The 24776-nt window shown below is 38.7% G+C and overlaps 1 protein-coding gene across 2 annotated transcripts in view; it reads right to left on the bottom strand.

Moving 5' to 3' along the window:
* Positions 1-24776, bottom strand: part of ANK2 (ankyrin 2) — a 664974-nt gene that overhangs the window by 478683 nt on the left and 161515 nt on the right. The window lies entirely within an intron of this gene.

Genomic DNA, 24776 nt, shown 5'->3' with positions numbered 1-24776 from the left:
GCCCCACATGGAACTCCCTACTGGGTGGGGAGCCTGCTTCTTGGTCTCCTTCTGCCCCTACTTGTGTTCACACACACTCTCTCTCTGTCAAATAAACATAGAAATAATCTTTAAAAAAAAAAAAAAAAGATAAAACTCTTGTATTCATAATTGAGATCTGTCTTTACTGATTCAAGTTTAGAATGCCAAACAACACTTTGATTGATGCTTTGGTCATATTCTATCTCATTTTTTAAATTTTTATTTATTATTTGAAAGACGGACAGAGAGAGCACAAGCAGAGGGAGAGGCAGAGGGAAAGGGCCAAGCAGACTGCCTCTGAGCATGGGGCTGAACACAGGACAGGGATCCAAGGACCCTGAGATCATGGCCTTAGCCAAAGTCAGTCACTTAACTGACTAAGCCACCCAGGCACCCCATTGGTCATATTCTGTATGAAAGTTTACATAACCTATATCAAAATTTTTGTTAAAACATTACAAAAACAAAAACAAAAATCCACATTACATTGTAAATTGTAAAAACATTACAAAAAGTAAAAGAATTTAAGGAACAACAAAAATTATTCTTATTCCATTATCTGAACTCAACAATGTTCTTATTTATTCATGTTCTTTTGCTTTAAACAGGTGAATATAATCCTAGTATGAATATAAGTATGTCTCCTTCAAAATTAATATATCTAACACACTATAAATACAAAATATTATACTCTTCTTTATTATTATTTATAATTATTTTTCCATGTCACTGCCTAGTCTTCATACATATCATTTTAATGTCTGCCAATTTACTTGCCCATTATCTTTTTAATGACATTTAAGTTTACTGCCAAATTTCTATAAAAAATAATTTCAGTATAGGTGTGTGTTTGTATGTGTGTATGTATATCCTTCTTCTATTTCTTTCCAGCTCCATTCATCCTTAGTCCTAATTTTGTTTTTAAAATTTTTAAATATTTGACTTATTGGGACACCTGGGTGGCTCAGTCATTAAGTGTCTGCCTTTTTGGCTCAGGTCATGATCCCAGGGTTCTGGAATCAAGCCCCGTGTCAGGCTCCCTGCTTGATGGGAAGCCTGCTTCTCCCTCTCCCAACCACCCCCCGCCCAATTCTGTTCCCTCTCTCACTCTCTCTCTGTCAAATAAATAAAGAAAACCTTAAAAAAAATTTTTTTTTAATTCATTTATTTGATAGAGGGATAGAGAAAGCCAGAGAGCACAAGTGGGGGAATGACAGACAGAGGGAGAGGAAGAAGCAGGCTTCCCACCAAGCAGGGAGCCCAATGTGGGGCTTGATCCCACGCCCCTGGGATCACAACCTGAGCCAAAGGCAGATGACTTAACCAACTGAGATACCCATGCTTCCCTTTAGTCCTAATTTTTAATGATTTATATGTGCCCCTATATCTGGTGGGATACATCCTTCTTTGTTGCTCTTTTTTTTTTTTTTTTCTCCAGAACAAACTTTTCAGTTGACGCCTATGTATTTTCCAGTTAAAGCTTGGTATCAGTTTGTTGAGTTTAATTCCTTAAAGTCCTACCATGGACTTACTAGGAGAGCATTCAGTCTATAAATAGATGAAATGAATTGACAACCCCAACAACTGTTTGTCATCTCATCCAATCCTTCTTCAAATCTTTCTTTTCGTCTCCCAAAAAGGCTTTCCAGTTTTCTTTGTATAGTCCATTCACACCCTTTTCTAAGCTCATTTTGAAGTATTTAATACTTTTTCCTGTAATTGTCAACAGGATCTTTTTTCTTGTTTTATTTTCTCTCTGATACACATAAATCTTATTAATCCTTACTCTTTCATTTTGTGTTTGTTCACTTTAGAGTTTATAAGCTCTTTAAAGTTTTTGACATTTCTCTGATTACATAATAATTTCTTAAAACTATTAGGAAAATGCATCAATTTTTCCTGAGTACCCCCATTATACATGTTCATATAATTGGGCAGATGGACTAGGATATGCAGAACAATCTGGAGTTGATGACAAGGAGGATGATTAAGATGACCTCCTGAGCTACATTTCAAAAGCAGGCGTTGATCACACACAATATTCAAGTATTTTATACCTTAGATTATAGGAATCAACCTAAATCATCTTCTTGAACAGACTTTCAGAAAGAATGTACTGTACAAGGATACCCTTTAGCTTCTCTCAGAAAGCTATTTTAAGTGCATTTGTGCCATATGGGAGAAAAGGTGAAAGGATGTGAACTGCCATGACAGTAGGAGCCTGGCCCTGGGATCCTACATGCCCAGCTCAAGGCCTAATTCTGCCCCATGCTAACTTGAAAACTGCTTAAACTCTGAGCCTCAGTTCTTCTCATGAAATGAGGTTACTTGGAGGATTAGAGATGCTCCTGGCATAAATTGGGCACTCCAAAGGCGGTATTATAATTTTTTGAGAGGTTATGTCTTGACTTCATTCTAAGCATTTTACATACATCTGTTCCTTTAGTCACACAATAACCATGTGAAATATTATACACACTGAGTCCGTGAGGAATAGGTTCAGAGTGTACAGTGAAAATGTTCACAAACGATCAGTGCTGATCCAGGATTCTAGCCATTGTCTCCCGGATGCTAAGTCAACGTTCTCTCCATTTTAACGTCCTGTCCTCTATTTTCATTCTTTTTCCCTAGTAAGATCCAGCTTTTCATCATATTCTAAAGACTTCCTTTTAATTTGTAATAATTGAAAAAGAGCTTTCCAAATTTACTTTAAAATCCAGTGAATAATGTCAGTAATCTTGAAACTGTCATTAAAAATCATCTAATCAATTTAATTCAAAATACCTTTTCCAGGGGCACCCGGGTGGCTCTGGTGGCTAAGTGTCTGCCTTCAGCTCAGGTCATGATCTCTAGGTCCTGGGATCTAGCCCCATATCAGGTTTCTAGTCTGCCTCTCCCTCTGCCTCTTCTGTCCAGCCCCCACCTTGTGCTCTCTGGCTCTCTCCCTCTCTCAAATGAATAAATAAAAATCTTATTTAAAAATATACCTTTTCCATCATGATCACTACTTCCTTTGACTCACCCTACAACCAGACCAAATTTCTTGATGTTCCTCTTTACATACAAGCAAAATTTGATCTCATTTTCCCTGTCTCAATGCTTTTAGATCAACATAATTCATTTACAAATTTTATTACAAAAAACAACTGCTTGTGCTGGTTATTTTCTAGGCACCTCTGAGCGCCCATCTGTTCATGTCTTCTCTCAGCCTTGCTCTTGTCCTGTGAAGTTGACCTCTAAAGACTACGTCACACAAGCTTTATTGACCACTGGCTCCTATTTGGGTTTGGCCAGTGGGATGCACTGACAAGAGATCCCAAAGTGGCATGGGAGAGACACTGATCCACATTTTCTTCACATTCCCTCCCTGCTTTCAGATTCTGGCAGTGCCTGCATCCTGCTGGCACTGTGGCTGCCATCAGATGGCCCCTCTTCTATCGGTTACTAAACAGTTTCCTCAACCTCGACGGTCCTTCAGGTCTAGCCTAGGTGAGAACAGTTGCCCCCTGGCCCTTCACCACCCTTTCTGGTTCCTGAACCCGACTCACTTCTCTTTAAACTGTCTCTTAATTAATTCTCTTCAAGAATCCTAGCTGAGTGCCCCATCTACTCCTTCTCATAAAAAAGAGTAAAGGGAAATACAGAGGAAAAATACTCTACATATAGGCATAGAGAGAGAAAGATACTCTTGGAATAATCAGGCTTAAGAAGAAGCACGTTACTTCCAGAACTGCTTTCTATACAAACATGTTGTTAGTATCTGAAAAATTATATCATACTGTTTTAGAACTTGTTTTTTGGTTCTCGTGGACCTTGGTCACGCCAGAATATAGAGACTCACCTCATCTTTTTTTTTTTTTTTAAAGATTTTATTTCTTTGACAGAGAGATCACAAGTAGGCAGAGAGGCAGGCAGAGAGAGAAGGGGAAGCAGGCTCCCCACTGAGCAGAGAGCCCGATGTGGGGCTCGATCCCAGGACCCTGGGATCATGACCTGAGCGGAAGGCAGAGGCTTAACCCACTGAGCCACCCAGGCATCCCATCACCTCATCTTTTTAAAAAATATTTTCTTAGGGGCGCCTGGGTGGCTCAGTGGGTTAAGCCTCTGCCTTCCGCTCAGGTCATGATCCCAGGGTCCTGGGATCGAGTCCCACATTGGGCTCTCTGCTCTGCGGGGAGCCTGCTTCCCCTTCTCTCTCTGCCTGCCTCTCTGCCTACTTGTGATCACTCTCTCTCTGTCAAATAAATAAATAAAATCTTTTTAAAAATTTTCTTAGCCTTATATCCAATAAGCATGCACCATATATCTATTTAATCAAAGAAAGGGCATTTTTTCATCATGTAATATCCAAAATTAGTTTTAAAATTTCATACTGTTAATTTCTATCTCTAAGGTTACATTCATTATATGAAAAAAACTTCAGGGATGATATTTACTTTCAGAGTCAGTCTAAAATCCATACAAAAGCACTGGCTGAAACTGCTGACCACGGAATGTTAAGGTAGATAAGCATCTCCCATATCACAGTTAAACTGCATGGGGGAAAGAAACTACAAGATGAGAGATGCCTGTCCTATCATTTCTTCTTTAACTACCATTTATTAAATATCTGCAATACGTCAGAAGCTGCATTAGCCCTCTCTCTATATAAATATTATCTATTTATTCTTCATGACATGTAAGACAGAAATTACTACGTCCCTTTTACAGATGAGAAAACTAATCATCAAAAATGTTAAGTAACTTGCCCAGGTTTTCTAAGTGTTACAGCCAGGATCTACCCATCGCAAAGATCTTCTTTTTCATTATATCCTGTGGATTCCTTTAAGAGATTTGGCTTACTTACATTTTACTTAATATCAGGAGATTAGACAACTTTTCCATGCCGAAGTCATGTTGTATCAAGTGAAGTTATAGCATTTCACATTTAGAAATGCTTAGCATATCACAATACCCTATTTTCATGAGATGTGATTTGGCCTATGATACCATTAAGCCATTGAAATACGGTAATGTTTCCATTTTACTTAATCTTGCTTTTCAAGGAGATTAGAACTTTAACAGTCACTAACTGACATTCAAGACACAATGGGTTATGACAATATGAAGGACTCAAACACTAAAGGGTTAGAGATTTTCCTTGGAGTTCCAGTGCCCAGGCCAGTGCCCTGGATCAATGTCTGCAGGATCACTAAGGGTGCTTTTTTAAAAATTCAGAATCTCGAGCCTCACCAGTATAATTTCTCGCCTTTTTAAAGATTTTCAGTAATCTCTACACGTAACTTAGAACCCCAGGATCAAAAGTCACAGGATCACCAACTGATACAGACTGGTACCCTTCACCAGTATAATTTTTAAAGAATTTACAGATTTTACAACTTCTCCAAGGTGATCCTGCTATATATTAAAGTTTGAGAAATACGACAAGAATCACTGCCTTGTTTCAGGGGGCCACAGACCAGCAGTAACTTAGCATCACGCAGGAACTTGTTAGAGAGGTAAATGCTTGAGCCCCACCTTAGACCTTCTTCTGATTAAGAAATTCTGAAAATGGGGACCAATAATATTGTGTTTCAGCAAGCCCTCCAGGTTTGCGATGTAAGCGAAAGTTTGAGGAATACTGCCCTATGTGAAGCAATTTCCTGGATGCTTTAGTACTATTTGCATTCTCTCACTTATGGACGATTCTGGAGCCATTACAGAGCCAAGCACATCACTCTTCAGCTTCCCAGACCGCTCCCTGAACTCTCAATAACAGACCCCAGCACATGGAGCATTCAAAGCCTACCCTATCTCCTTCCCTGTCCTATCTTATTTGACCTACCCTATGTAGGTAGGGTAAAAGGTTAGAGTTTGGGGGCACCTGGGTGGCTCAGTGGGTTTAGTGTCTGACTCTTGATCTCCCCTCAGGTCATGATCTCACAGTTGAGATCCAGCCCTGCTCTGGGCTCTGCACTCAGTGAAGAGTCTGTTGAGATTCTCTTCTTCTCCCTCTGTCCCTCCCCCTGCTTGCTCACTCTCTCTCAAATAAATAAACAAATAAATTCTTAAAAAAAAAAAAAAAAGACTAGAGTTTCAACAGATGCAGTGTCCACATTCACATAACCTATTAGGAGCTACTAAAATTATAAACAAGTATTCAGAAACTTAAGTCAAAACTATCATGTAAAATTCCCTTAGAGGGCTGCCCGGGTGGCTCCGTCAGTTAAGTGTCTGCCTTCCGCTCAGGTCGTGATCCCAGGGATCCAGTCCCATGTCGGGGCTCAACGGGGAGCCTGCTTCTTCCTCTGCCTGCCACTCCCCCATTTGTTCTCTCTCTCTCTCTCTGACAAATAAATAAAACTTTTTTAAAAATCCCTTAGAATTCTATATGTAACCATAGAGATCAGATAGTTAACGCAATACTCTTTTGAAAATGTCTTCCCATATTTCTATTTGTGCGAACAACCGTCTCTGTGCCTTACTACCAATTTAGAAAGCACAACTTTTAAGCATTCACAAGAAGTGTCCATAGAAAAAACCAATCAAATTGAAAGAACATTGCCTCCAAGTGTCAAAAGAGAAAAAAAACCAAGTTGATAAAAACCTCATTCAATTGAAGTCCAAGGCCAATAGGCAATAACATCACAGAATATTAACTGTGGACCGAGCTGCTCTCCAGCTCTTACATTAAGGAATGCACTAACAAGGACCTGATTCAACATCTCACACAACAATGCATAACACAATGGGAAAATCAGCATCATGCCCTGCCTGCTGAGCAAAGTGTTCCATCTGATATTTAGAACTGGTTGCACTCAACTACTTTTAATTTCAGTCCCAATTGCAAGAGACTGCCAAAGACACAGAGCTGCTGCATGAAGTCCCTGCTTCCAGCTCCTGTCGGGCCATGCTTTTTAGCCTTTGAACAGTCTGAGCTCCACTGACATAACACGCATTATTTCCTTTGGAAACTGAGAACCAGGTTCTTGGGCTTTTGCATACATGTTTCTTCTTCTCCAGGAGAATCGAGAGCAATTTAAGTGCTCTCTTCTTCACTGTGAGCCTGTAACTTTCCCCCTATAATGATGCAGTACCTTGTGTTTAGCTAGGTTTAAAAACGCTCTTTTCTTGGCCTCCCTCGGATCCACAATTCAATTTGATTCTCCTGACCTCTGACTATGAACAGCTTTCCTTAATGAAATATATCACGCCTCTTAATTTTCTTCTTTCAAGGCAGAGTATTTTGCTTTGAGGTTGGCAAAAACAAAACAAAACAAAACACTGAAAACCATTTGCAACAAATAAAATATTAACTAGAAAGATACTCTCAGCATGGTATTCACATCTTTTTTCCCCTAAACTTAATAAACCACCCAAATGAAAATAAAGACTCTCTAATTTCAATCACATTTTCCCCTAATTTTAACAACTACTAAAATAGAATAAGAGGTATAGTTGCTTTCCTACATGTTCTAGCCATTTTCTGGAATGTATGCTTCCATTCCGAGTCCCAAATGACCATCAAAAACCATAGCTGAACAACTGGGTGAATATTTAGAGGACTGTGCAGGAAATCCAGGAACTAAAAGGGATAGATCTGAAATGACTACCCAACAGACAAGGAGCAGTATCAGCAGTACACAAGGCATTATTTAAGTGACTCCTCATCTAGTTGGAGATGGCATAATTAGAGAAAAACAGAATTAATAATAATAATACCCTATCACTTATAGAGTGTTTCCAAAGTATCAATAATTGTATTGACTAACTTACACACATTATCTCAAGTATTATTTAAAACAACCCCATGAAAACATCCTCTATTTACATTCTGTAGACAAGGAAAATGAAACTCTGAAGTGAAGGGACTTGCCCAAGACCATATTGCTAATAAGCAGCTGGACTGAAAAACAAATCAAATCAAATCCGGGGCTTCCTGATGTATAAAGCCAAGGTCTTACTACAGGTGGTTTTATAAATCAAGGCAATGCAAACTAAGTGTCATATTGGGGTAACATTAAATGGCTTGATGGTGTGTGATCCTTACAGAGATGATGAAAATTAACCTGAGTTTCAGGGAAGTTAAAAGGAGAGACTAGAAAAGAAATTTGGAAGAAAGGAGAAGGAAAGGAAGAGAAAGACCCAAAGGAGGATGTAATAAGTTAATATTGGCCTAAGTAAAGATACAGAGCAAGAGCCCTCAAGGCAAGTTCAGGAGAGCAGTCTGGTTATAGTAGACTTAACGTAAGAAAAAGGTAAAACTGAAAGTGTAAGTTAGGCTTAAATTTTAAATATGAAGCTATGCAAATTGACCTTTATTGTCACAGTATGACAAGTCATGCTTTAGGTGTTTTAGTAAGGGAATGACAAGATCAAAATGCAGTTTTATGGAGATTCATCTAGCACATGGGCAGAATGGCTTGTCTAGGGGTTAAAAGAGATAACTAGGGGGAGGAGCAAGATGGCAGAGAAGTAGGAGACCTAAATTTCCATTGGGTCCCAGGAATTCAGCTAGATAGTTGTCAAATCATTCTGGACACCTGCAAACTCAATAGGAGATCGAAGAGAAGAATAGCAACAATTCTAGGAATAGAAAAGTGACTACTTTCTGGGAGGTAGGAGGAACAGAGAAGTGAATCCGAGAGGATATACAGGAAGACAGATTGCGGGGTGGAGGAAGCCTCTGTCAGCTGGCTTCCAGCAAGCAATAGAGCAGCAGAGCACAATATCAGAACTTTCAGAAGTCCAGCCCGTGGAGGGACGTCATTCCAGAGGCTACGTGGGGAATAGAGCCCTCGTGGGGACACTGCTCTCAGGTCCCTCAGGGTCACAAAAACACTGGGGGTGCCTGAGTGCGGCAGAGCTCCCAGGTATTGGAGCAGGAAACCAGCTATAGAGACGGAGCAGAGGAGTGGGCTCTCATCTCAGGGTTGCCATAAACCAAGATCCCTGACACCTAGGCCACTAATCTGCAAGCGGGGACCCCATAAGGGTCAGATCCAGGGAGATTCACCTCCCTCCCCCAGGGGGAGTAAAGTGGGAACATGCTGCAGGAATCTGCTGGGTATGGAAACTCCAAATGGGACCAAATGCCAGAGACAGAAACATTCGGTCACAGGCTGGGTGAGCTTGGAGTGCGACCAGAGCCCAGGGAGAGGGGAAGGATTGACTGCTTTTGTCTGAGGAGTGGGGCCTGAGCTCTCAGCTCCTCCTGGGCTGCACACTGGGAAGCCGCCATTTTCATTCTTGTCGTCCAACACTCTACAGAAAGCGTTCAGGGAACAAAAGCTACCGAGAGGGAACCCATGCAAATTGCACAGCCTGGCCACTGGCAAGGGCAGTGCGATTCCACCTCAGGCAAAGACATTTGAGAATCATGGCAACAGGCCCCTCCCCCAGAAGATCAGCAAAAACATACAGCAAAGACCAAGTTCACCAATCAATGAGAACTGCAAAACTTCAGAGTTGAGGGGAATACAGCACATAAAATTCGTGGCTTTTTTCCCATGATTCCTTATTCTTCAAAGTTAAATTTTTTTTTAATTTTATTTTTTATTCCATTTTTTTAATGTTTCCTCTTTCCCATTTTAACCTTTTTAAACTATTTTATCTTATCAATACCTTTTAAAGTTTTTTAAATTTTCATTGTATAACCATATTCTATCCCTTCATTGTATGTAACCCTATTGTTTGTATACATATAAGTTTTTATTTCTTAAAAACTTTGAGATACAGTTTCTTCTAACAGATCAAAATATACCCTAAATCTAGCGTATGGCTTTGTTCTAGTCTCCAGCCTGATCACATTCTCTCCTTTTTTTTTTCAATCAACTTATCTTATTGATTCCTTTTTAAAAATCTTTTTAAATTTTTATTTTTATAGTCATATTCCATCCCTCCATCAGGTTTACCCTTATTTATATATATATATACATATAAGTTTTTCTTTATTTAACATTTTGGGAGGCAGTTTCTTCTAACAGGCCAAAATACAACCAAAATCAGGTGTGTGGTTCTGTTGTATTCACCAGTCTATTATATTTTTTTCTTTTTTTTTTTTTTTCCTCCTTTCTTCTCCCCCTGGTTTTGGGTCTCTTCTGATTTGGTTAGTGTTTATTTTTCTGGGGTCATTGCTAGCCTTTTAATAGTTTGTTCTCTCATTCATCTAGTCTTACCTGAGTAAAATGACAAGGCAGAAAAATTCACCTCAAAAAAAAAAGAACAAGAGGCAGCACCAACTGCCAGGGACCTAATCAATATGGACATTAGTAATATGTCAGAACTAGAGTTCAGAATGACAACTATCAATGTGCTAGCTGGGCTCGAAAAAAGCATAAAAGATATTAGAGAATTCCTTTCCGGAGAAATAAAATACCTTTCTAGAGAAATAAAAGAACTAAAATCTAACCAAGTAGAAATTTTAAAAAGCTATTAATGAGGTGCAGTAAAAAATGGAGGCTCTTACTGCTAGGATAAATGAGGCAGAAGAGAGAATTAGTGATATAGAAAACCAAACGATGGAGAATAAAGAAGCTGAGAAAAAGAGAGACAAACAACTACTGGACCACAAGGAGAGAATTCGAGAGATAAGTCATACCATAAGATGAAACAATATTAGAATAATTGGGATTCCAGAAGAAGAGAGAGGGGAGCAGAAGGTATATTGGAGCAAATTATAATAGAGAATTTCCCTAATATGGCAGAGGGAACAAGCATCATCAAAATCCAGGAGGCACAGAGAACCCCCCTCAAAATCAATAAAAATAGGTCAACATCCCGTCATCTAATAGTAATACTTACTAGTCTTAGTGACAAAGAGAAAATCCTGAAAGCTGCTCAGGACAAGAAGTCTGTAACATACAATGGTAGAAATATTAGATTGGCAGCAGACTTATCCACAGAGACCTGGCAGGCCAGAAAGAACTGGCATAATATATTCAGAGCACTAAATGAGAAAAATAAACAGCCAAGAATACTATATCCAACTAGGCTATCATTGAAAAAAGAAGGAGAGATAAAAAGCTTCCAGGACAAACAAAAACTAAAAGAATTTGGAAACACCAAACCAGCCTTACAGGAAATATTGAAAAGAATCCTTTAACCAAAGAGAGAGCCTAAAAGTAGTAGAACAGAAAGGAACAGAGAAAATATACAGTAACAGTCACCTTATAGGGAATACAATGGCACTAAATACATATCTTTCATAGTTAGCCTGAATGTAAATGGGCTAAATGCCCCAATCAAAAGACACAGGGTATCAGAATGGATTAAAAAAAGAAAAATCAATATGCTGTCTGCAAGAAACTCATTTTAGACCCAAAGACATCTCCAGATCTAAAGTAGAGTTAATACCTATTCTCCTGAAACTGTTTCCAAAAAATAGAAATGGAAGGAAAACTTCCAAACTTTTTTTATGAGCCCAGCATCACCTTGATGCCAAAACCAGACAAAGAACCCATCAAAAGGAAAATTACAGACCAATATCCCTGAAGAACACGGCTGCAAAAATTCTCACCAAAATACTAGCCAATAGGATCCAACAGTACATTAAAAGGATTATTCACCATGACCAAGTGGGATTTATTCCTGGACTGCAAGTCTGATTCAACATCTGTAAATCAATCAGTGTGATACAATACATTAAAGAAAGAACAAGAACCATAAGATACTCTCAAGAGACACTGAAAAAGCATTTGACAAAGTACAGCATCCTTTCTTCATCAAAACTCTTCACAGTGTATGGATAGAAGAGTACATACCTCAGTATCATAAAAGCCATCTATGAAAAACCCAAAGTTAATACCATTCTCAATGGGGAAAAACTGAGACCTTTCTCCTAAGGTCAGAAACACGGGAGGGCTATCCACTATCACCACTGCTATACAGCATAATACTACAAGTCCTAGCCTCAGCAATCAGACAACAAAAAGAAATAAAAGGCATCCAAATCGGCAAAGAAGACATCAAACTCTCACTCTTTGCAGATGATATGATACTTTATGTGGAAAACCCAAAACCCAAAAGACTACATTCCAAAACTGCTAGAACTCATACAGGAATTCAGTAAAATGGCAGGATATAAAATCAATGCAAAGAAATCAGTTGCGGGGCGCCTGGGTGGCTCAGTGGGTTAAGCCGCTGCCTTCGGCTCAGGTCATGATCTCAGGGTCCTGGGATCGAGTCCCGCATCGGGCTCTCTGCTCAGCAGGGAGCCTGCTTCCCGCTCTCTCTCTCTCTCTGCCAGTCTCTCTACCTACCTGTGATCTCTCTCTGTCAAATAAATAAATAAAATCTTTAAAAAAAAAAAAAAAAAGAAATCAGTTGCACATCTATACATCAACAACAGGACAGAAGAAAGAGAAACTAAGGAGTCGATCCCATTTACAATTGTACCCAAAACCATAAGATACCTTAAGAGGCAAAGAATCTGTACTCAGAAAACTATAAAGTACTCATGAAAGAAATTGAGGAAGACACAAAGAAATAGAAAAATATTCCATGCTCATGGATTGGAAGAAACAAATATTGTGAAAATGTCTATGCTACCCAAAGCAATCTACACATTTAATGAAATCACTATTAAAATACCATCAACTTTTTTTAAAGAAATGAAACAAATAATCCTAAAATTTATATGGAACCAGAAAAGACCCTGAATAGCCAGAGGAATGTTGAAAAAGAAAACCAAAGTTGGTGCCATCACAATTCCGGACTTCAAGCTCTATTACATAGCCGTAATCATCAAGACAGTATGATACTGGCACAAAAAGAGACACATAGATCAATAGAGCAGAGTAGGGAGCCCAGAAATAAACCCTCAATTCTATGGTCAACTAATCTTTAACAAAGCAGAAAAGAATGTCCAATGGAAAAAAGACACTCTCTTCAAAAAATGTGTTGGGAAAACTGGACAGCCACATGCAGGCAAATGAAACTGAACCATTTCCTTACACCACACATAAAAATAGACTCAAAATGGATGAAAGACCTCAATGTGAGACACGAATCCATCAAAATCCTTGAGGAGAACACAGGCAGCAACTTCTTCAACATCAGCCACAGCAACTTCTTCCTAGAAACATTGGCAAAGGCAAGGGAAGCAAGGGCAAAAATGAACTACTGGGACTTCATCAAGATCAAAAGCTTTTGCACAGCAAAGGAAACAGTCAAGAAAACCAAAAGACAACTGACAGAGTGGGAGAAGATACTCACAAATGGCATATCAGATAAATGGCTAGTATCCAAAATCTGTAAAGAACTAATCAAACTCAACACCCAAAGAACAAATAATCCAATCACAAAATGGACAGAAGACATGAACAGACAATTCTGCAAAGAAGACATCTAAATGGCCAACAGACACATGAAAAAGTGCTCAACCTCACTTAACATCAGGGAAACACAAATCAAAACAACAGTGAGATACCACCTCACACCAGTCGGAATGGCTAAAATTAACCAGTCAGGAAATGACAGATGCTGGCGAGGATATAGAGAAAAGGGAACCCTCCTACACTGTTGGTGAAAATGCAAGCTGGTGCAGCCACTCTGGAAAAGAGCATGGAGGTTTCTCAAAAAGATGAAAGTAGAGCTACCCTACAATCCAGGAATCTCACTGCTGGGTATTTACCCTAAAGATACAAAGTAGTGATCTGAAGGGGCACGTGCACCCGAATGTTTATTGCAGTAATGTCTGCAATAGTCAAAGTATGGAAAGAGCCCAGATGTCCATCAACAGATGAATGGATAAAGAAGATGTGGGGTATATATATGTATATACAACGGAATACTATGCAGCCATCAAGAGCAACAAAATTTTGCCATTTGCAATGACATGGATGGAACTCAAGGGTATTATGCTAAGCGAAATAAGCCAATTAGAGAAAGAGAACTATCATATGATCTTTCTGATATGAGGAATTTAAGAGACAGGGCTGGGGGGAGGAGTCATGGGGGGAAGGGAGAGAAAAATAAAACAAGATGGGGCCAGGGAGGGAGACAAATCATAAAAGACTCTTAATCTCAGGAAACAAGCTGAAGGCTGCTGGAGGGGAAGGGGGTGGCAGGGATAGGGTGGCTGGGTGATGGACATTGGGGAGGGTATATGCTATGGTGAACACTGTGAATTGTGTAAGACTGATGAGTCACAGACTTGTACCCCTGAAGCAAATAATACATTATATGTTAATTGAAAGCAAGCAAGCAAGCACGAAAGAAAGAAAGAAAGAGAGAGAGAAAGGGGAGAGAAAGGGATAACTATGATGGAAGAATGTTCTAATAAAGACTGATAATCACAAAACACCTCAAGGCTTAAGAATTAAATCCTAGCTCCTACCTATTAAATTTACATCAATTAAGTCTCTGGATTTATTGGTGAACTTCTTCCTCCCTCCCCAGGTCAAATCTAAAGCTAACTCCTGCAGAGGCTCCAGCCAAGGGAATATAAGCTTCATGCTGTCATTTTAATTGTTGACTCTCTGTGCCTAGAACAGTGCCTGACATTGAGTAGACACTCAATAATTATTTACTGAATAAATGAATGTATGAGTGAGCAAAAAGTCTCAACCATGCATATGTCTATTTCTAGGCCTAATGCTATTAAATACTTATATAGAACAGAGAGAAAAACATAGCAGAAATACATTCCTTATGCACACTATAACTTACCCATCTTTGACATAAATCTCACTCCTCTATGGGTGAATATTAAACAATGCCTCATCAAAATCAAATGCAATGTACAGGCCTTACTGAGGTCCTGATTTGAAAAAATCAACTGTAAAAAAGGCAGGTTTGAGGAATTAAGTACATTAGATATTTGATATTAAATTATATTAAAGAAGTGTGATAATGGCATGATAAAAGAAAAAATTTTACGAACCTAAGACGTAATGAAATATTTACAAGTAAATGGAATGATGTCTGGTGTTTGCTTTCAAATACTCCAGCAAAATCAAACAACAAACAAAAAAATGTGTGGTGGGAGGCAGATGAAACAAAATCAGCATGATGATGAAGATTTTTGAAGCTGAGTGGATACATGGGAATTCATTCTGCTATTCCCCTTATGTTGGTCTATGTTTGAAAACTTCCATACGAGATTTTTTTAAGAGTCTTACAGAATGTGGGCTGTAAAAACAGAAACAAACACCAAAATTTTAGTCTAGGCATGGAGATGTCCACCAGATGACCTCCAAAGACAGTTTGCTCATTCGTTTACTCAGCTCATGGTTATTGTGTCTACAGGGGGCTGACAGTTATTCAAAGGTGACTGGGACACTGTCCCTGTGCTCGGAAAACTCATAATCATGTAGGCGAGGCCAAGGGAAAAACTAGTGTCTTCGTGCCTGATGTGCAGATATGTACAAGCTACAGTGGAGACACAAGAGACATAATTAAATTTAATATTTAGGAAACACATCCTGGCCGTAGGGTGGTTAATGGATTAAGAAAAAGCAGAGGAAATGGGAATAGGAACTAAACTAGTAGCACTGAAACTAAAGAAAGAGGAATTCTGAATATAAGAAAGTTTAAGGGAGAAATAGCATTCTCACACCACTTATAATTTACTTTTAATAATAAAATAACTGCCTTTAGGGGCACCTGGGCGGCTCTGTCGTTAAGTGCCTGCCCTCAGCTCAGGTTGTGATCTCGAGTTCCTAGGATCAAGTCCCACATGGGGCTCCCTGCTCATTGAGAAGCCTGCTTCTCCCTCTCATCTGTTCCCTCTCTTTGTGTCAATAAATAAATAAACAAAATCTTTAAAAAAAATAAATAAAATAAAATAACTGTCTTTAGTAAGTGCCTACTTGGCCCCAATTCTGCAAAGAAAACCATGATTTTGATCTAGTGTTCCTCTCTCTGTCTCTCTCTCTCTCTGTGTTCCCTCTCTGTCTTTCTGTCAATAAATAAATAAAATCTTATAAAAAATAAAATAAAATAAAATAACTGTCTTTAGTAAATGCCTACTTGGAACCCCAATTCTGCAAAGAAAGCCATGTTTTTTTATCTAGTTTTCTACAGTAATGGCTAAGAAAATAGCGTTTTTATCTGTGGACCAAAGAAGGAAATAAAGGTAATTGTATATGCATGCTCACTATATTAGCAATTAATATAATGAGAAAAAAAATGGAGAAATATATAAATAAATAGTGTAAAAATCATTTTGGACACCAGTAAAAAAAAATACGTAAATACACATTAATCTATGCAATGGTTTTATTTAAATGTGACTCCTTTTGCTGAATTCAATTATGTGGTATTTAGAATCTAAATGCTAGAGGAATCCAAATTCGATTATATCTAACTACTATGATCACATCCGGATTTTGTTAAGGAAGCTACTTTCCTTTCACTAATATTAAAATAGGTGAGAGGATATTCAAGTAACTACATACCTAAGTTATCCTTTGTAATATTTCTTCCTATTTTAAGTAAGAATAATGAGCCCAAGCCCATTAGGAAAGGCTTCACAGTCCCATCAACCTGAGGAGACTAAGGCTAGAAAGATTCAGACGAGGGTAGAGAAATGCCTTTTCCTTCCCTGAGCACGGTGCTCCAAAATGCTGAAAGTACCCCTGAATGGTACTTCTTCCAACATCTCTCAGATGAGAAATACAGGAGCCAGCAGTCACGATCAACAGGGCAGCAATTCTTTCACAGAACTGACACTTTCCAGAGTGGGGGGGGGGGGGGAAATCATCTCCTGTTTCCTCCCTTTTTATCTCTTGATGTTTCAAAAAATTAATCGCCCTTGGAGAATGGTCTGAGTAAGTCATGAGCTTAGATATGTAGCTCTGTGTTCTTTAGACAGGAGAAGGAAAACAACTGTATTATTTCATTTGTTTTCATTATAATAAAGGCCATTTCCTCATAATAATTTCCGAATTAATTTTCAAATCTAGAACCTAGAACTTTTATTTCAAAAAACAGTCAACACTAGTTTAAAAATAGTTGGCCTCAGAGAAAGCTGACAAACAGTATTTCAGCCAGATGACTCAGGTTGATAACATTACCCCTGACATGCTGTGATGAGAATGGCACTTTATTCTCTAATCTTTCTCTCCAAAACATCTACTCCAATCATATCACCAGGAAAACATCAGACAAATTCCAGTGGAGGTGTACCCTACAATATACCTAATCAGTACCCCAAATTCTCAACGTCACCAAAACAAGGAAAGCCTAAAGAAACTGCCAGAGACAAGAGAAGACTAAGAAGACATGAGTGTATGTCATGTAGCTTCCTTGATGGGATCCTGGAACAGAAAAGGTGCATTTGGTTAAAAACTAAGGAGAGCTCAGTAATAATATAACCAATAACTATAATTAATAATAATTTATTATTAGCTGTAAGAAATGTACTATATTTTTGTAAGATGCTAATAATAGGTGACGGAGCACCTAAGTGGCTCAATCAGTTAAGTGTCTGCCTTCAGCTCAGGTCATGATCCCATGATATCTGTTTTTAGACAAAAAACTGATCTAAATATGAAGTCTATGAATTTTTTTTATTTTTTTTTTTTAAGATTTTATTTATTTATTTGACAGACTGAGATCACAAGTAGGCAGAGAGGCAGGCAGAGAGAGAGGGAGAAGCAGGCTCCCCGCTGAGCAGAGAGCCCGATATGGGGCTCGATCCCAGGACCCTGAGATCATGACCTGAGCCGAAGGCAGAGGCTTAACCTACTGAGCCACCCAGGCGCCCCTATGAATTTTTTTTTTTAAAAGATTGGTTTCTCTCTTGATGAAACAAGTCAAAATATATTCTTACCTTTTTGATTTATATGTTATGCTTTATGAATTAATACTATGTTTAGATATTAAATCTCTGTTCTTTTCAGATACTTGAGAGGGATACACATATTTTCTCCATTACTCCAAAATAGATCAGCCAGTCTCAAAAAGTAAATATAGAAGGAACTAGCTCTTATATTATTCTTGGAAATAATAAGAATAAAAAGCTCTTCCAGAGACAGGAGGCCTGACACCTTCTGGAGAGGCCTTCTGCTGCTGCTAACTGAAACACTGAGCAACGGGAATTGCAGTGCGTTGGTGTGAGAGGTCCCAAACAGATGTTCAACTCATTGATCAAAAAGATGTGCAGTATGGAAAGCTGAGCATCCATCTGTCCTCTCCCACACGAAGACAGATCATCATCAGTGCATGGAAATTTTTAGGACTAGTGAGACCCTGACAAGATCATCTGCTCTAATCCCTTCATTTGCACTCAAGAGGAAATTTCAAGGCCAACTCATTTCTGATAAGCAATCCCCTTAATACTTTTTTGAAATGTGAAAAGTAAAGAAACTGATCCTACGAGCTCAAAAAAATAAGCCTATTTCTTTATAATCATGTATGCGAATAATTTTTGCTTCAGACAAGTGATTTTTTTTTTTCACTTGAATTCCTATTATGGAGAAGGGGCCAATGGAAAAAAGCAAGGATGAAGACATAAATCAGAAGCATTGAGCAAAGAGAGAGAGAACTGGTAGACTAGGTCAATGAACACAAGGCTCGTGGGAAACCCATGAGAGGTAAGAAACATCTGTAAGGGATGACCAGAAGTTGTGGCCGTACAAGGTTTCTCAAGGCAGATATGGTTTTCATTTCACCTGAGTGAAAACCTGAATAACGAGATCTCTACAGAACTGGCCAGTTTCTCAATGGCCAGTCATCGGTGAAGCTCAGGGAGAAGGCCCGGCTAGAAGAGAAATAGGACTTGTCAGATCAGCTAGAAGAGAACCAAGGGGAGGCTGCACTGGAGAAGGGAGACTGAAAAAAAGGCTTTCATGATGGAGGAATAATCTTCCCCAGCATGTCTGCACATGGTTAATAAGCTGGGAGCATCCTTTCACTTGCAGGTAAATGGTTTGTTCTCCTCTACAGAACAATTTCCTATGAAGTCAGTGATGCCTCAGTGGAAGGAGCTGCTCTTAGGTTAAGTGGCCATAGCCAGGTCTCCAAAGTTTAAGACCGGGAGAAGAGCCTGATAAGGTCTCAGGATGTTGACAGCGGAAATGACAACCAACAAAGCTGGCCGTATGAGCCCAGCATTTATAAGGTTTTTGTTTTTTTTTTTTCCCAACCAGCCCCCTAGATGAAATCACAAACTTGACTGAAAACTCTTTACCATTTTGTAGCAGATGAGATTAACTAAATGAGAACTCAAAGGCTGTCTTTCTCTACCTGGAGAAAAGGGTTACCAGCACCCACACATTCACTCATACTTTCTGCAAGGAAGGAGAAGGCTCAGTGAACTGAGGTGTATCCTGTGTTCCTCAATCCTTTTTTCTACCTCTCTCTATTTTCTTCTGGTGAAGTGATTTGCACTTTGCTTCCAATGCACGTATTTTACCTCTCAGAACTGCTATTGCTTAGACAAACCAAAGAGCTTGGCAACAGATTGCATGTAGGAGAAATTCATGTTTGCGCTTGAGAATATGTCCCTGGTGAATAAACAACTTGGCTCTAAACAACTTTTTCAGACCATAGTCTATATCACATATTTAAAAAAAAAAAAAAAAAGCTTTTGAAAGTGCATTGCAGCTCCTTCCCTTGTCGCTGCACTGTGCAGACAGCTGAGCTCTCTAAATAACCATTGGACATAAGTCGGGGCTTTACTCCCAAGTCCAGCTATCCTGCTGACCCTTCAAAGCATTCTAACGTGAGATCCTTGTGCTCTGCTGGAGTTCGGGCATAATGGCCTGGTCTGGAGCTGAAGCAGTAGGGTGACAAGAGAATGAGAACAAATGCTTCTATTATGCAGCCTGCTGGGTTGAAATGAGAGTTGGGCTCGCAGACACAACCCAATTAGTTTGCAATGCAGAGGACACAATGTGCCAACATTGAAACACACACGGTTTGAATGCTTTCACTTTGACACTGACTCTCAGAGTTGAACAGTCTTCTAGCTTGTTTCTGAAATTGCTGCCATCCAAGAAAACTATTTTTAAGCTACTCTTCATATTCTGACTTTGGAATTCATAAATACTTAGGAAAATAGACTTGATGTCTTATTTTGTTTGTTGTTGCTGCTGTTGGCATTTTTTTAAAACATAGGAGTCCTGCATTACTCTCTAGTTTGGGAACACATTTTGTATAATTTCAAAGTAAGTGAACTACACAATTGCAGTTGCTCATGAATTAAAAGTGTTCCTTTGGGTTCTTATGATGATTGTATCACTTTTCTGAAAAACACAGAAGAGCCAGCATCTGCAAGGTCTGATGCTATATAAGCACGATAGTAAAACTGTGACTTCAGTGGAGCAGTTTGAAAATCTATTTAGGGGGCAGCTGCGTAGCTCAGTCATTAAGCATCTATCTGCCTTCAGTTCAGGTTGTGATCCAAGGGTCCTGGGATCGAGCCCCACGTTGGGATCCCTGCTCAGTAGGGCGTCTGTTTCTCCCTCCCTCTCTGCTCCCCTGTTCCTACCCCCTCTCTATCTCAAATAAATAAATAAAATCTTTAAAAAATAAATAAATACATTATGGGCACTGGGGTGACTCAGTTGGTTAAGCGACTGTCTTCAGCTCAGGTCATGGTCCTGGGGTCCTGGGGTCCTGGGATCGAGTCCTGCCCCCTCAGGTGCCCCCTGCTCTGTGAAGAGCCTGATTGTCCCTTTCCCTCTGCCTGCTGCTCCCCCTGCTTGTGCGCTCTCTCTCTCTCTCTCTGTGTCAAATAAATAAATTAAATCTTTCAATAAAATAAAAATCTATCTAATTTCCTGAAGAATAGACAATGCTAGCTTTCTGCCACTATGGGGAGAAATCAATGACATTGTTCACCTAAAAGATCATAAAATTGGTGGAGAAAATAACCCCGATCTTCATTAATAGATGTAAATTCCTTTTGCAAATTCCGCTTTGAATGTTTTTTTTCTTTTAAATTGAAAACAGGCTTGCCTACTCAAGTCTGTGAAAGAGAGGATTCAAAGTCTTTATGATCAGTTCATCGATATCTCCCTAAGTACTCCTGTATTGACGTCATCCACTGTGACATTAGGCTAATAAGCCTGTTTTTAGTACCATCTGTTTCTTTGCCCAGACAAAGGGAATATGATAGCAATGATATACTAAGTGGCTCAATGCTTATCACAATAAAAATCTCCATTAGGAAAACACATGTAAGAGCATTCAGGAAAACTAAATTACCTTTAGTCATTTACCAGCACATGGATGCTTCATTTCTAAGCATCTCCTTTGGGAGTGGCCTTACTAAACTATCACAAAAAATGTGTCTAATGCACCAGCATCCTGATCAGCAGTATAATTTGTTCATTAACCCTGCCAGGCCTTAGTGAATTCCTCAAAATGTTATCACTTTGTAGTCACGAAGACCAAGAAAAAAAAGGAATGTTATATATCAAACTTGGCATTCAGATCATGCAACTTTATCCTATATATGAGTTCTGCTGTTCTAAAGCCTATTTCACTGATGTGAATCAAAGAAACCATAGGTAAAAGGGAGTATAACAAACTTCCCTCTTGTTTTCATTCCTGTGAAGTCATGCTGCCCTCAGCGGTGGGATGGTGGAAAAATTGGGGCAGTGACTTCATCCAAGAGAATATCATGCTTCCAATGAAGACAGACATGAATCTTTGAACATTTGCATTTTACTATGTTTTCTAAATCTAACTCTTAGGCAATTATGAACATTCTATAGCACAGTCAGAGAAAATAGTCAAGAAGATTTTATGTCAGTCAATTTCAATCTCCTTAAAAATAAAAGACTAACAGATCCCTTCTATCTATGTAAACGCATGGAGTCCTGTTTCCCCACTAGACTGGATTTTTCAAAGATAGAGCCAGTGTTGTAGTCACTTACTAGAGCCTATGACTTACCTGGCACATAGTAGGTGCTCAAGAAATGAAATAATTAGGTTTAGAAAAAGAATATGCTTATAGTTGTCAACTAAAAATCTTGAACTGAAACATCACAGAGCCTAGAGAGTAGGAATCAACATGACATGGTAGAAAATGTACCACCTTTGGGGTCAAACAGGCTTGTGTTTATTTATATTCTGACTTTGCCATTTCCTATCTGTGTGATGTTGAAAAAATAATCTCCATGGAGATTTTCTCCACCTCTACAAAGAGAAGAATTTGCAAGACCATTACAGAATAGAAAATATATGCAAAATGCAGAGTGACAAGTGGTAATTATTATGATAGTATGTCCTGAAGTCCTTTATAGCAAGTTAAGATTTAAAGGTGCATTATTATTTATATTCACAATAATAATAAAGTCTCACACTGGTGGGTATAATGTCCTTTTTTAAGCACCTTATAAAGGTTATCATATTAGCCTAGTCAACAACCATGTGAAGTGATATTATCTTCACTTTATACCTGAGAAAACTGAAGTTCAAATTCCTAGGCATATGCACAAGATTAGAGTTAGAATATCAGAATAAGCTCTAAGGGAAACATAAGAAAATTTTAATTAAAAAAGAAAAACTTAGACACTTAAACAAAACATAATGAAAATGAGCAGTTGAGAGATATATTATCGGTTTTAATGAATAACTTAGAAAAAATATGGGTAAGATACTTAAAACGCATGAAGATTCACCCTCTCCCCCACTTTAAAGGCCACTGTCACAGCAGTATTAAGTATGTGGAGTCAAACCATTTTTTCAGAAATTGTGATTAAGCTCAAAAGCACTAAAGCCTCATATCCTATGACCTGAGGATAAAAAGAGCAATTACGCTTTAAAGTTTAACCTCAGTACACTCTTAGCATACACATCAGTCACAACCTGGACTAAATCTTCGCTGTTCTGACCACGTGAACACAGAACACCACGATTTCCTCATAGCAGCACACCCAAGGGCCAGGGCTTGAAACTAGGACAATGTCGACACTCAAAGCAAGTCCCTATCTTGTAAAGCACTTTACAGTCACAAAGAGCCATCAAATACTTGACTCCAAAATGCTATGAGTCAGGTATTGTTAAGATCCTGAAAAATTATAGCCCTCATTTGTTTCTACCAAGAACAAACATTACATAGAGGCATACACACACACACATGCAAACACATACTCTGTTCTGATCCTTATGACAGCTCCATAAAGTAAATATTATTATCTCTAGCTCCCCAATATGAAGCAGCTGAGGCAGCGTGCCCAAGGGACTTGCTCTGATAATCTAGTCTTCTTTCAAGGACCAAATTTTCCTGCCATGCCAAAGCTAGTTTTCTTTTCATAGCGTACAATGTCAATAAAATCCTTGTGCAAATAACATTCATCTGAAGGCCTTTTCCATTTCTACTTCTTCCTTCCACCTGGAATCCAGAAGAGTGTCACCGGCCCTGAGCTGTCCAGAACATCTCACATCCATCCCACATCCCGTCCGAGACCTTTTCCCAGGAATTCCATGCAATACTTCTCCCACGCAAACTCCCATTCTCCCACTGCCATCATCAAATTTTACCTAACCCATCTCTCTTCTTTTTATCTCTTTGAAATACAGATTATCTTTGTAACACAAATGGATGCTACTGCATATTCATCTTTTTAATAAGTACTTGTTGAGGACTTAATCTGTAGCACTTCTGGAAAACGGAAGGGTTTAATTCTAAGAAAGAGTGAAGCTATATTTATGTTTGAGAAGTCTTTAGATAGTACTCAAAATACAGTTATAAAAGTCATTATCTCTATGTATAACAATAGATAATAGCAGGTGTGTACTATTTCAATTAATATACGTGTATTACCTCATTTAAAACACATGCTCTTATAAAATACATACTAATAATATTATTCTTGTTTTACATGTGAGAAAACTGAGACACAGTGGTGAGGCACTGACAAAAATCATCTGGCTGGTAAAACAGAACCAGGGTTTGAACTTGGCTCTGTCACAAGAGTGGCTACTCCTTTTGTCTCTGTTTTTGTTTTTGTTTTAAAACTAGGGCATGTATGCTCCTAATTTGCCAGGGATTATTCTGGTATAAGCCTGTTTTTCCAGAATAATTACCAGCACCCCTTTCACTCCTACACTGTGCTTCTATGAAGAATAAATTAAATTATTAACCTATTTCCAGTGAAAGAGTGATTGCTAACTGGACATGGCTGGGATAGAAAACAATAAAACAAGATTATTAATTTAGTACATTTTGCTGAACCGGATAAACTAATTCTATAATGTATTTACTGGGACACAAAGGGAATATGGAAAAGGAAGGGGGGGGGACTAGTAGCCAAAAGAAATTGATTCAAGACCAGGGTCTGCTAACCAGTTAGTTTTATGTTATCAGGCATGTAACCTTGCTAAGTCTCTGTTAATCATATCTGTAACTTAAAAACCCTAACTCCCAGAGCTGGGGAGAAAAGCAGATAGATATTACATAGAAAAAGTACCTGGAACAGTAACTTTACACCTAGTAGATATAAGATCTCAAAAACATAGCCCGTTCCCATATTCTTCAGAACACACCTTCTCTTATACTATACATGCTTTTTTCCACTGCAAATGAAAATGAGTTCTTAGAGGGATTAAACAGCCTTTGGAAGGGCGCCTAACATTATAAAGCCAATAGAAATTTATAGCATTAATTCTCACTACAATCTTTATTCTTCTGAGTGATAGCATTGGGAATTATGCATGAAAACGAATCCATCTCATAACGCATTCCTTCAAGGCCACATAACATTCTATGGCCCAAGTATCTAGTCACTGTAGGTGGTCTTACCATGCAGGCTGAAGTAACAAAACCACACCATGCTCTGGATACTTATTTTTATTCTAAGATCTAAGACTTCAAAGAC

Source organism: Mustela erminea, chromosome 2 (genome assembly GCF_009829155.1).
Source record: "Mustela erminea isolate mMusErm1 chromosome 2, mMusErm1.Pri, whole genome shotgun sequence".
Lineage (NCBI taxonomy): Eukaryota > Metazoa > Chordata > Mammalia > Carnivora > Mustelidae > Mustela > Mustela erminea.
The sequence above is the reverse complement of the archived record's forward strand: the minus strand, read 5'-3'. Positions and strand labels throughout refer to the sequence as shown.